General features: G+C 39.4%; 1 pseudogene; it reads right to left on the bottom strand.

Moving 5' to 3' along the window:
* Positions 1–10,234: 10,234 nt before the first annotated feature.
* Positions 10,235–12,013, bottom strand: LOC123946877 (annotated as a pseudogene).
* Between the last annotated feature and the right edge of the window lie 991 nt (positions 12,014–13,004).

The following is a 13,004-nucleotide window of genomic DNA, read 5'->3' as shown; positions in this document are numbered from 1 at the left end:
TTTTATCAAACTGGAGTTAAATTACAACCATAAGTTGGCCAAGGATACAAAAGCTTGGCAAAATCAGTGGAAGTATTGTGTGGAAATTAACCAGCTATATGAAAGTTACACTAAAGAATATTGTATATTTATAATTATTTGTAAATTATGAGCTACTTTATATCAGTAGGATTTCTAATAGCTTTATGGAAATATATGCACAGTATACACACCTCTCTTCCAGAGAACTAGTTGTTAAATATTTACTAGACACCACTGTCAAAATATGTATATACATAAGTAACAAAAATTTCATAAAATACTTATATTTACTATATATGATGCTCTCTGATATATTCTATTTCATTTTTAAAAATCCACATTGCCACACTCCAAATTGAAGGTTCAAGAACTGCGGTTTGGAAAATGCTGCTTTAGAAGGTGCCAAGGTTATTATTTTGTTTGTTTAAGATTTTAAAGTAATCTCTACACCCAACATAGGGCTCAGACTCACAACTCCGAGATCAAGAGTCACATGCTCTTCTGCCTGAGCCAGCCAGGCGCCCCTTGAATTTATTTTTGAATAAAATAAATTAATCACCAAGGATGGTGATCAAGTGTCCAATTCTGTTTAGTTTTGTCTGTTTACTTGTTAGTTTTAGTCGTCTCTGTACCCAACGTGTGGCTCGAAGTCCCAACCCTGAGATTAAGAGTCTCATGCTCTTCCAACTGAGCCAGCCATGTGCCCCTCAAATGTCCTTTTTATGTTCAGAGCTTACCAACAACAAAAACTAAAGAAATAGGAGACAGAAAATTAAACACACACACACACACACACACACACACACACACACACACACTCCCAAAGATCAAGGCAGAAATAGAAATCCAAAAGCCTAGGCTTGGCTTTATAATATCTGCTCTGAAAACAGCTAGGTAGATCTGTAATGGCACAAGAGTATATATGCCTATATTCTAGCTTTCCAGATGAAAGGGTTTTTTTCTACAATTAAAAGCCCGTTATTTATATCCTCAATTATTTATATCCATGGAGGTGAACACTGTGGATAATTTTTTTAAATGCTGTTCATCTGCCCAAGTAGGTCAGGGACATTGCTGGGATAACTCCCTATGCCTGTATTTGGTAAAAGAGAATTCAAAGTTTATAGAAAATGACAGTTGGTATGAGTCCACTTGGCCATATTGCTATAAATATCTAAAATGTTAGACATCCATGGGTTATAAAACGGATGAAGTGAACCAACTTCTCTGCGGTTCACCTACATCAAGTAGACATTCTGTCATTAATGCATTAAGTGTCTCTGAAAGTGGCCTTACCCCTTTTGGAGTTTTTTGACAAGCCCTTGGGAGAGAATCTAGCTCAGCTTCTCCCAGCTGCTATATGGCTTTTGACAATGTTAGCAAGAAGGCCTTTTTAGGATTCTTATTGCTGTAACAAACCATAGAGAGCCTCAACAAATGGAGAAGATGGTTCACACTCTGAGGACTCACTTCCATGTTGTCCAGAGTAATAGAACCATGACGACTGAGTAGTGAAGACCCATAATGAAGACAGAGGAGACAGAAGTTCCTCTAAGTTTTTCCTAAATTCTACCTGGAAATCTTGATAGGGAACAGTGAATCTTAACCTTTTGGGATGATGGAAACATTTCAAAATCTAATGGAAAAAGTAACGTCTCCAGAAAAGTCCTTGCCCAGTGAATTGTGCCTACAATTTCAGGGCACACACAGATCCTTCTGATGCCCATCCTGAGGTTAAGAACCCCTTGCTTTTATTTTTTTTAAAGATTTTTACAATTTCTTTTAGAGAGAGAGGGAACATGAGCAGAGGGAGGGGTAGAGGGGGAAGCACGTTCCCTGCTGAGCAGGGAGCCTGATGCAGAGTTTGATTCCAGGACTTTAGGATCATGATCTGAACTGAAGGCAGATGCTTAACTAACTGAGCCACCCAGGCACCCCCAAGAACCCCTTGCTTTTGCTTTTATTTTATTTTTTTTTTTTGAAGATTTTATTTTTTTGACAGAGAGAGACAAAGTGAAAGAGGGAACACAAGCAGGGGGAGTGGGGAGGGGAGAAGCCGGCTTCCCACCAAGCAGGGAGCCAGATGCAGGGCTCGATCCCAGGACCCTGGGATCATGAACTGAGCCAAAGGCAGACCCTTAATGACTGAGTCACCCAAGTTCCCCAACCCCTTGTTTTTGGATGACACACTTCAGGGTAGATGATCTAGAAGGAAGAATGGCAAATAATACAGACACTTCTGATAACATTAAAGATCCCTGGTCAAAGAAAATGTCTTGTGAGTGCTATTAATCCTGAATTAAGTCTATCAATGATCCCTATGCACAGAGATTTCAAGTCATGGTCAAAAGCATCAGATAAGGACAACTGTATAGTCTGTGCTGCCTCAGATTATCAGAAATAAGCAGGATGTAAGTAAATAAATAATAATGGTGATAATGGTCTATACTCTATCTGGGTTTGTCCATAGGCAAAGTTCACTGAAGTCTTCCGTGAGAGAATTAGCAAAGAGAAGGTTTGCTGTAGAAAGTTTGAGAGGCATAAACATAAATTTGAAATGGATGGAAGACCTAAATGTGAGACAGGAAACTTTCAATATTCTACAGGAGAACACAGCAATCTCTTTGACCTCGGCTGTAGCAACTTCTTACTAGACACATTGCTGGAGGCAAGGGAAACAAAGGCAAAAATGAACTACTGGGACTTCATCAAGGTAAAAATCTTCTGCACAGCAAAGGAAACAGTTGACAAAACTAAAAGGCAGTCTGTGGAGTGGGAGAAGATATTTACAAATGACGTATCTGATAAAGTGTTAGTATCCAAACTTTATGAGGAACTTATTAAACTCGACAACCAAAAACAAATAATCCAGTTAAGAAATAGGCAGAAGAGGGGCGCCTGGGTGGCTCAGTGGGTTAAAGCCTCTGCCTTTGGCTCAGGTCATGATCCCAGGGTCCTGGGATCGAGCCCCATATCGGGCTCTCTGCTCCGTGGGGAGCCAGCTTCCTCCTCTCCCTCTGCCTGCCTCTCTGCCTAGTTGTGATTTCTCTCTGTCAAATAAATAAAATATTTTTTAAAAATCCTAGTAAGCAGATGCCATTAAAAAAAAAAAAAGAAATAGGCAGAAGACATGAATAGACATTTTTCCAAAGAAGACACCCAGGTCGCTAACAGACACATGAAAAGATGTTCAACATCACTCATCATCTGGGAAACACAAATCAAAACCATGATGAGATACCATCTCACACCTGTCAGAATGGCTAAAATCAACAACACAGGAAACAACAGATGTTGGTGAGGATGCAGAGAAAGGGGAACCGTCTTGCACTGTTGGTGGGAATGAAAGCTGGTACATCCACTCTGGAAAATAGTATAGAAGTTCCTCAAAAAGTTAAAAGTAGAGCTACCCTACAGTCCAGTAATTGGACTACTAGGTATTCACAAAAAGGATACAAAACTATGGATTCAAAAGAGGACAGGCACCCAGATGTTTATAGCAACATTACCAACAATAGCCAAACTATGGAAAGAGCCCAAGTGTCCATTGACTGACGAATAAAGAAGATGTGGTGTATATATACAATGGAATATTACTCAGCCATCAAAAAGAATGAAATCTTGACATTAGCAACAATGTAGGTGGAACTAGAGTATATTATGTTGTGCAAAATAATTCAGAGAAAAAAAATACCTTATGATTTCACTCATATGTGGAATTTAGGAAACAAAGCAGATGAACATATGGGAAGAGAAAAAAGAGCAAGGGAAGCAAACCATAATCAACAATAGAGAACAAATTGAGGATTGATGGAGGGAGGTGAATGGGGGATGGGCTAAACGGGTGATGGGTACTAAGGCAGGCACTTGTTATGATGAGCGCTGGGTGTTATATTTAAGTGATGAATCACTAAATTCTATTCCTGAAACCAACATTACACTATATGTTAACTAATTTGAATTTAAATAAAAATTTAGGGTGGGGGGAACCGAGGTGGATGGAAGAGACTCTGGAATTCTACCCCATGTGTAGACCTGAAGCAGCACCAGAGCCTTTGAGCCTTCTCTCTCTTCATTCCCTCCGGCAATCTATCAGGGCACCCAGTCTTTGATAGGGACATATCCTACATTTAACATGAAGTACTAGACAAATACAATTTTGAGACAAAGCCCAAATTACAGTCTTTTAAGCCCCTCCCATACAGAAATAGTGGGAGCTGTCACTGTCACAAAGTTCAAGCTGAAACCTCAACCCTCCACCACTGGCCTGAGATTTATAAAGAAGACATTTACAACTACTCCTACTAGAAGGAAAGCTGTTGATATGAGGCAAGCCAAAGGTCAACATCCCAGCTTCCAAATTCGTTCCAAGAGGAAAGAATTTACACAGAGAAAAATATTTCTACAGTCGAAACTGTTGAGACCTCTCTGGCTGTCTTTGCAAGCCTCATAGGAGTTTTACATAGGAATCTAACAAGCTTATCAATTCTGACCCCAGACTTGCTTAATGAACAGTTCACCTCTATTGGGAAAAAAGCGCAGAAGAGCTTAGGAACAAGAATACACCTGACAGAAAAGCTACCATCGTTATTCTTTGGTTCTGACCTACTGATGCATGGTGCCTCCCACGGTCTCTGGTTTGTTTGAATGTTTTAACATCAAATAACCATTTGGCACTGGGTGAGCTTGACATTTTAGAAATGAAGATATTTTAGACTTCTAAATAAGTTGCCGTACTGGTTGTAAACCACAGACTACAATGCGTGATGGCCATCTTCCCTCTCACTTATTATTTGAAGTGTCATGTTTGGTTCCAGTCCATGGGTCTCAAGAAGGGTAGGAACTGTGTGGTAAGTGGATATATCTGGGAAACACTAAGAGTAAATGCTATTTGAAAAAAAAAAGAAGTCTTTTATCATGAATTCCTATCTCTAAGGTTCTAGAATAATAGGAAACCCAAACTGAAATTTGTGATCTTAAAAATAAATTAGCTCTGTACACATCCAAGCAAATTTACCAGTGAAAATGGACAGTTTTATAAACATTTTTAGTGATTATCTTATACCTTTTGTCTTTGTGTTTTCTTTATGAATCTTAGAGATCAGTGGATACATTGAAGTATGGACAATAAAAGGGCATTTGGGATTTGCTTTGACACTCTAGAAAGAGAAAATGTGTGTAGTGGATAAATGAAACAAGATCAACCAAATTGTTAAAGTTGAGTGACAGGTGCATGGCACTTCATCATCTTTGTATTTGTTCAAAACTTCCAAATTAAGGGGCACCTGGGTGGCTCAGTTGGTTAAGGGTCCAACTCTTGATTTTGGCTCAGGTCATGATTTCAGGGTTGTGAGATTGAGCCCTGTGTTAGACTCCGTGCTGGGTGTGGTGTCTGCTTAAGATTCTCTCTCTCTCCTTTCCCCCCACCCCCTCCACCACTCTCTCTCTCACCCTTTCTTTAAAAAAAAAAAATTCCAGACATCATAAGAATTGACATTAAAATTCTCCTTAAACTAGAAGGCATACAAAGAAGGTCATCTAACCACAATCTTGCTGGTTTATTTGGTTAAAGTGAAAAATAGATTGGTATTTTTTTAAAAGATTTTATTTATTTGTTAGAGAGACAGAGAGCACAAGTAGGGGGAGTGGCAGGCAGAGAGAGAAGCAGGTGCCCTGCTGAGCAAGGAGCTGATGCAGGACTCCATCCCAGGACCTAGGGATCATGACCTGAGCTAAAAGTAGATGCTTAATCGACTGAGCCACCCAAGCAACGCCAGATAGATATTTTGTTAGAACACAAAACATGTTTTAATATGAAAATGTTGACATAAATGGCTCTCAAAATTCTGCTTATTTGTCAAGTCAAGTGGTAAAATGGAGGCATGTTAGAGGAAGAGGGAAAGAAAAGCCAAGTACATAGCCTGAAGTAGTCCAATCTAAACTCCCATGTCGAAGTGATGTTACAGGAAAGGAAGTTGGAAAATACAACTGATGGGAGAGAAAAATTAGTGAAACTCAGTGAGAAAGTAGGAAGGGCATCTCAAAGAAAGTACACAAAGGAAATGAGAGAGAAGCTAGGGAAGGATGTAGGGTATGGCGAAGAGAAGCCATCAAAAACAGAGAAGAGAAAACCTTCAAGTTCTTGTCAAAGAGATTTCACACAAGCTTCTGCTTGATCTCACAATGTACTGCTCTCATTTCAGAAATTAAAATGATCTGCCATTCTGTGGTGACATCCATGCATGGGAATGGATTTCAGCACCTTGTCAACTCATATAAGGAAGATATTATGGAATTAAGGCATATCCCTCGTAAAGTAGTTCCCTTTTCCATTCTCATGGAGCTTAGATAGAGGAGCTCAAGAAGCTTAGTTACTTAACCTGTGTTGAGAAACAGGATCCAGATGCTTTGGAGATTAATTAAAAGGGTCTACCCTGGGGTTCACAAAGAAAGGCTCAATCTTGCCAGGGCCTGGAAACTCATATTAGGTGCCCGTCTGGGACAGGACAGGGTTCTTAGGAAGGCCCAGAAGAAAGGGAATGTGAGGGGAGATGACATACTTCTGGTCTGCTTAGCAATTGTACCACAAAGGATGCTATAAACCTATTTCCTTAAGGAATGGCATCGACAATAAGGAAGAGCCCTGCTGGCCTCCAGGACCCCTTGGTTACCCCCTGCAGGAGGCATTCTTTTATCCAAAAATAAATAAATAAATAAATAAATAAATAATTAAATAAGAGGAAGGGAAATGTGGAGGATGCCATATTTCTAGGCAGGACAGGATCTAACTAACATGCCAGTGGAACTCTGTTTTTCTGTCCGTGAGTTGTTCTAGTGGGAAATATGTGCCAAGTGTGTGTACACTTATGTCCCCCACCATCTCCATACCACATTGCCACACACCAAAATACTCATCTGTGCTTAGCTTACTCTCCAGACAATGCCAAAGTGAGAATCCTACAATTATTTGTTCATATCGTTGCAGCAAGCCAAGACATTTAGAAGCACTATTCAGAAGAAAGCCATGGTGTCAGATTAGTATGTTTGAGTACCAGCAAGAAAAAGAAAGGGTTCCAATAGGATTTCCAGTGGTCCTGGAGAAATCTTACCAGTTTTTCTGTATGAAGAGAGAAAGTAGACTATTTAAAAAATTGAAGTATAACTAACCTACAGTAGAAAGCATGCTTTTTTTAAAGTGTACAGTTTGATTTACTTTTTATATAAGTCTACACCTGTGTAATAACCACTCAGATCAAGACATAGAATATTTTTATCACACCATGAGGCTTCCTCATGTCCCCTTATCAGTCAACCACTCCTCAAAAGTAACGATTAATCTGATGTCTCTGATCAATTCTTAGAACTTCATATAAGTAGAATGAGTGGATTAGTATATATGTATTATATTTACTCTTGTTTTTGGCTTTTTTCAAGATGATATCTGAGCATCAATGTTGCTGAAAGCGATTCATCCCTTTTTACTGCTGTGTAATATTCCATTATATGAATACACTGCCATTTATTCATTCTACTATGATTGAACATATGGATTGTTTATAATTTGGGGTTAAGAATAAAGCTTCTGTAAATATTCTTGTATATGTCTTTTGGTGGATATAGACACTCATTTCTCCTGGCTATATATATATGTAGGGGTGAACTTCCTGGATTGTAGGGTAGGCTTATATATAATCAGTTTCTCAAAGTTGTGCCGTTTCTACACTCCCACCCACAATACATGAGAGCCTGATTTCTCCACATTCTCACCCTTACTTCAAATTGTCAGTGCTTTTAATTTTGGGCATTTACTGGATGTGAAATGACATTCAGTGTAGGTTTTGGGGGGGCTGGCTGAGAGAGAGTCAGCGGGAGATGGAGAGAGAATCCCAAGTAAGCTCCATGCCTAGCGCATAACCTGACACTGGGCTCTATCTCAGGACCCTGTGATCATGACTTGAGCCAAAAATCAAGAGTTGGAGGCTCAACCGACTGAACCACTCAGGTACCCCTTCAGTGTGGTTTTCATGTGCATTGCCCTGAAGCCTAATGATGTTGAGTATGGATATATTTGTATGTGAATATAGCAGTTATTTTGGAATCCTTTCCAAATGAGAACTTTAAAAGATCTTTGCAAGAAAATGACCATGAAATCAAATACTGACATCCATGTTTACCACCCTTCTGCTTTACTCCTCTTACACTGCCGCCTTTCTATTTTATTCACTAAATATTTGTCAGTGTCTGGATATTGTGCCAGAAATTTCAGAGGAAAAGGCAGGACTTCCTCATCTCCCCACACCCCTCCATACTTTCCTCAGAGCTAAAACAATATACAAAAATTAAGGTGTTAATGTAATGGATAGTTTGTGGGGATTCTGCCTCCCCAAATCCTCCTTCCATGTGGTTGTGGGTCTCTAAAGTTGATTTTATACCATGTGACACTGTGCCTTCCACTGGCTTCAGCTGACTGCATAAGAGGGGACATCTGATCCAAAAGGAGGCTCTTCATTGGTTGGCATGAACCTAAAAGCTTTTCTGAGCATTTGCAGTTTGGGGTGTTGAGGTGCTGGTCAGTTTATCAGGATCCCAATGCATTGAGAGGAAGAGAAAGCTAGTCTACAGAGAGAGAGTGAGAGGGACAAAACTGAGATGTACAAGGGAAAAAACCACATGGACCCAAAGTAGAATGTTGCTAAGAGAGTAACCACCATGGTCCCTAATTTCTGTTTGCATCCCTGTGGGCACAGCGAACTTCCTGCCTTGGGTTATGTGAGACATTTTAACATCTATTTAAGTGAATTTCCCATTTTTGGTGAAGCTAGTTGGAATACATTTTTGTTAGTTCCCACAAAATTCATAGAGTTTACATCCAACTATGGAAAGGATGCAAACCCCATGTGGCCTGGACCTCTTTGTTCAAGCACCCTCTATCCATGCCGACCTTACAAATGTTCAGATGTTGAACACTAAAGCCAACTAATGGGAAGAAATCAAAACTGGCAATCTCTAAAAGTAAGAGACCATAAGATCTGCTCAATTTTAGCCTCAGTTACCTTCTTTGTTATCTTATTTTCTTCTCTGATCCTGGCCAGCTTTATTTTCTCCTTTACCACCTGTCTTCTTTTATCCCCTTGCTTCACCCTCTTGCTTTTTGGAAACATGCTGTTTTCAGTGCAAAGACAGTCATGACACAAAAACATTCTGGTTTGCAGATGATGTTTTCTACAACTGAGGGTACTGTATTTTTGTTTGCTTAGGTATGGGACTTTAGGGGACACAAAAAAACTATTGACTGAAGGAAAACAATAGCTGGGATAAGGGCTCATAAATTGTGGCAATCAAGGATAAACTGGGCCCTGTGTAAGTCCAGCCCCGTTTTTAGAGCTATGTACATTCCAGCTTTGTGGAGGTTTTCACAGACTTGCCAAGCACAAAAAGACAGGAGGAACAAAGATCTTTGCTAAATAAAATAATCTAGTCATTAAAAAAGCAGGAAATGAAAATAAATAGGATAACTTCACATGTTAAGAAAAGTGCTCTTTCAAACTATTTGACTAGTTTAATAATCCAGCTGTTACTCAGATATTCAGAAGACATCACAGCTCTGTATAGGAATTTTTTATGCAACTGTCCCTCTCACTGTTATAAAATGTAAAACTACCTGATATGAAATTGCCCTGAAAAACAACACGAAAGATGAATGAAGAGCTGGCTTCCCAAAAGGTTTGTGATATGCTCAAAGATAGAGAATCTTTTTTAAAAATGGCAAGATGAAAATACAGGATGGTAAGCATAAGCAGTGCAGTCTTTTTTTCTCCAATGTATCATAGTTGCTTCCATAATTCATTTCTTCAGAGAGGGGGACAGAGGGAGAGGGAGAGAGAGATCTCACAATCCTGACATCATGACCTGAGCTGAAATCATGCCTTGGACGCTTAACTGACTGAGCCACCCAGGCGCCCCCATAATTCATTTTTAAATTCCTGCAAGGACATTCTGCTTTATGATTAGAACACTCATTTATGCGAGGTGTTAAAGGAGGCGAGGAAAAACAATACCTGGAGGGATCAGCCTCACAGTTAGTCTGAAGAAAGTCTTGGAAATTTCCAGCACCCGTGAAAAGAAGTCTCTCAAAGGTTGGACAAAGGTTAGTGGGAGCACCTACAAAACTACATCACCTTTTTCTTTTTTGTGTGTGTGTATACCCATTTAGTTTTATTGTAACAAAGCAACTTGTACACTTTTAACGTTTAAAACTGAGCATCATCTTTCCTTTCCAGTGAAACAAAAAGAAAATTTAAAAATAAACAGGAACAAAATTACAACAGAGAATGTCAATTCCAAATAAGATCCTACAAGTTCTGCTGATTCTCCCATCGAGTGGCAGGGCTCAAGTCATCATTAGGAGAGTTTTATTTTAAAAGTGTCATCTTAAACTGCAAGGATGTCCATTAAACATCACAATTAAACATGCCAAAAGAGAAGCCATGTTGTCAAAATGCCCACTTAACCCACCCAAACATCTCAAACCCACCCTTTGCTGACCTTCTATAACCCCATTTTTTTAAGGATTTTTTTCTTTTTTTAAACAAGAGAAAGTAGACAGGTACATGTTGGTAAATGCTAACTGTCCATATTCACATAGAGACACAGTGTAATCTCTGATCCCAATATACAGAGAAAGGAGGAAAAAAGCTAGAATTCTATGCACTACTACACAGGGGCCTAGCACCCTCCAGCTTCCAGCAGAGCTAAGGGAGCAGAAGGTTTTTCTTTTTTCCCACAGAGCACGGTGGTGTTGATTCCATAAAGTTTTTATTTTTGTTGAGACAGGAAGGGACAAAAATGAATTTGGAACAAAAAGGGGTAGAGATTCTTTTCCCACTGTATTCTGCTCAAGGTATTTCCCCCCAAAATAAGCTGAGAACCATGGTATAAAGGGAGAGAAAAAGGAGACTTCAAAAAACAGGGCGAATGAGCACGAGAGGAGAAAAGAAAAAGAAAAAAAAAAAAAAAAAAAGACAGCAACTTGCTCCCAGGGACTGAAGAAAATTAAAAAAGGAAGGTTGGAATCCATCAGTGTTCCATTAGTCATCTTCTCCTTCATCCTCCTCTCCTTCTTCCCCTTCATCATCATCTTCATCTTCTTCACCTTCATCCTCATCTCCTTCTTCATCAATATCTTCCAGTCCTTCTTCCTCTTCATCATCATCATCATCTTTTTCTCCTTCCCCTTCTTCGTCATCCATATCGGGAACCAAGTAGTACTGTAATGGATTTGGCCAAATATCAGCTTTGATGACCTCTCCTAACTCACCTGCGCCTGCATCAGAGTGGTCAGTAAACCAGGTGAAGAAGCTCTCTGGTTTCTCATGCTGTCTCTTCCTGCTGGCTTTATTCTGTGTTTGACTTGAACGTTTCATCAAATCCTTCTCAGATTTCCATTTGATTTCAGTGGACTTTGAAGATGGATCACCACTCTCATTCAGATGAAATTCTTTGGAGAGAACTTTATTTTCGAAGTAAGGGTTTTCATCAAAATAAAAATCTATTCTGTAACCTGATTTAATATCTTCAAATTCTGTCACTTCAACTCTTGTCAAATAACACAGCGCCTCTTCATCCTCCTCCCCAAGCAGTGCAGACCTTGTAGATGGTTGACAAATGTTGTTACCCAAAAACTGGGGATTTTGGCGATCAATTCCGACCTCTTCTGAAAAAACGGTTGGCGGAGTTTGTTATATTTCTGTTCTACTTTCAAAATCTCCTCACTGGCTTGTTCATTAAGTCTGTCTATTTCATTTTTACTTCATCAATATGTTCAATTGCTTCTTGCTGTTCTTTTTCTCCCTTATGCAAGTGCTGAGATGTTGACGTCTGCCCTGGCTTGGGGGCAGGAGGCAGTCTCGGTTTCTTCATTTGAGGCGGGAGTGAAGACTGGCGTTTGGGGGCCATGCTGCGAGGAAACTCCAGGAAACCAGGAGAGACACACGTCTGGAAGCTCTGATTGCTACATCACCTTTTTCAATGAATGGTGCTGGGGAAACTGGACAGCTACATGCTAAAGAATGAAACTGGACCACTTTCTTACACCATACACAAACATAAACTCAAAATGGATTAATGACCTAAATGTGAGACTTGAAATTACAAAAAACCTAGAGGAGAGCAATGGCAGTAATTTCTCTGACATTGGCCATAACATCATCTTTCTAGATATGCCTCCCGAGGCAAGGAAAACAAAAGGAAAAATAAACTGTAGGGACTACATCAAAATAAAAAGCTTCTGCACAGTCAAAGAAGCAACCAACAAAACTAAAAGACAACCTACTGAATGGGAGAAGATATTTGCAAACGACATATACAATAAAGGATTAGTATCCAAAATATATAAAGAATTTATACAATTCAATACCTCCAAAACAATCCAATTAAAAAATGGGAAGAAGAAAAATGAACAGACATTTCTCCAAAGGTGACATCCAAATGGTCAACAGTCACATGAAAAGATGGTCGACATCACTCCTCATCAGGGAACTACAAATCAAACTATACTGAGATATCACCTCACACCTGTCAGAGCGGTTAAATCAACGCAAGAAACAGTGTTGGTGAGGATGGATGGTTTTCTACTCACGTGTAGAATTTAAGAAACAAAATAGACAAACAAAAGAAAAGGGAGACAAAACAAAAAGCGGACTCTTAACTAGAGAGAACTGGTGGTCACCAGAGGGGAGGTGGGTGGAGGGATGGGTGAAGCCATTGAGGGAGATTAAGAGTATACTAATCATGATGAGCACTAAGCAATGGATAGACCGGTTGAATCTTTATATTGTACACCCGAAACTAATACAACACTTTGTGTTAACTATATTGGAGTTAAATGTAAAAAAGAATTAGACCACTAAAATATACAAATAATAAAGTACATCAGCTGTGTTTTCCATGACACTAGTTATTGCAACCTGATCTCATAATTTCTG

This window comes from Meles meles, chromosome 7, assembly GCF_922984935.1.
Source record: "Meles meles chromosome 7, mMelMel3.1 paternal haplotype, whole genome shotgun sequence".
Classification (NCBI taxonomy): Eukaryota; Metazoa; Chordata; class Mammalia; order Carnivora; family Mustelidae; genus Meles; species Meles meles.
This window is presented reverse-complemented; position numbering and strand designations above follow the sequence as displayed.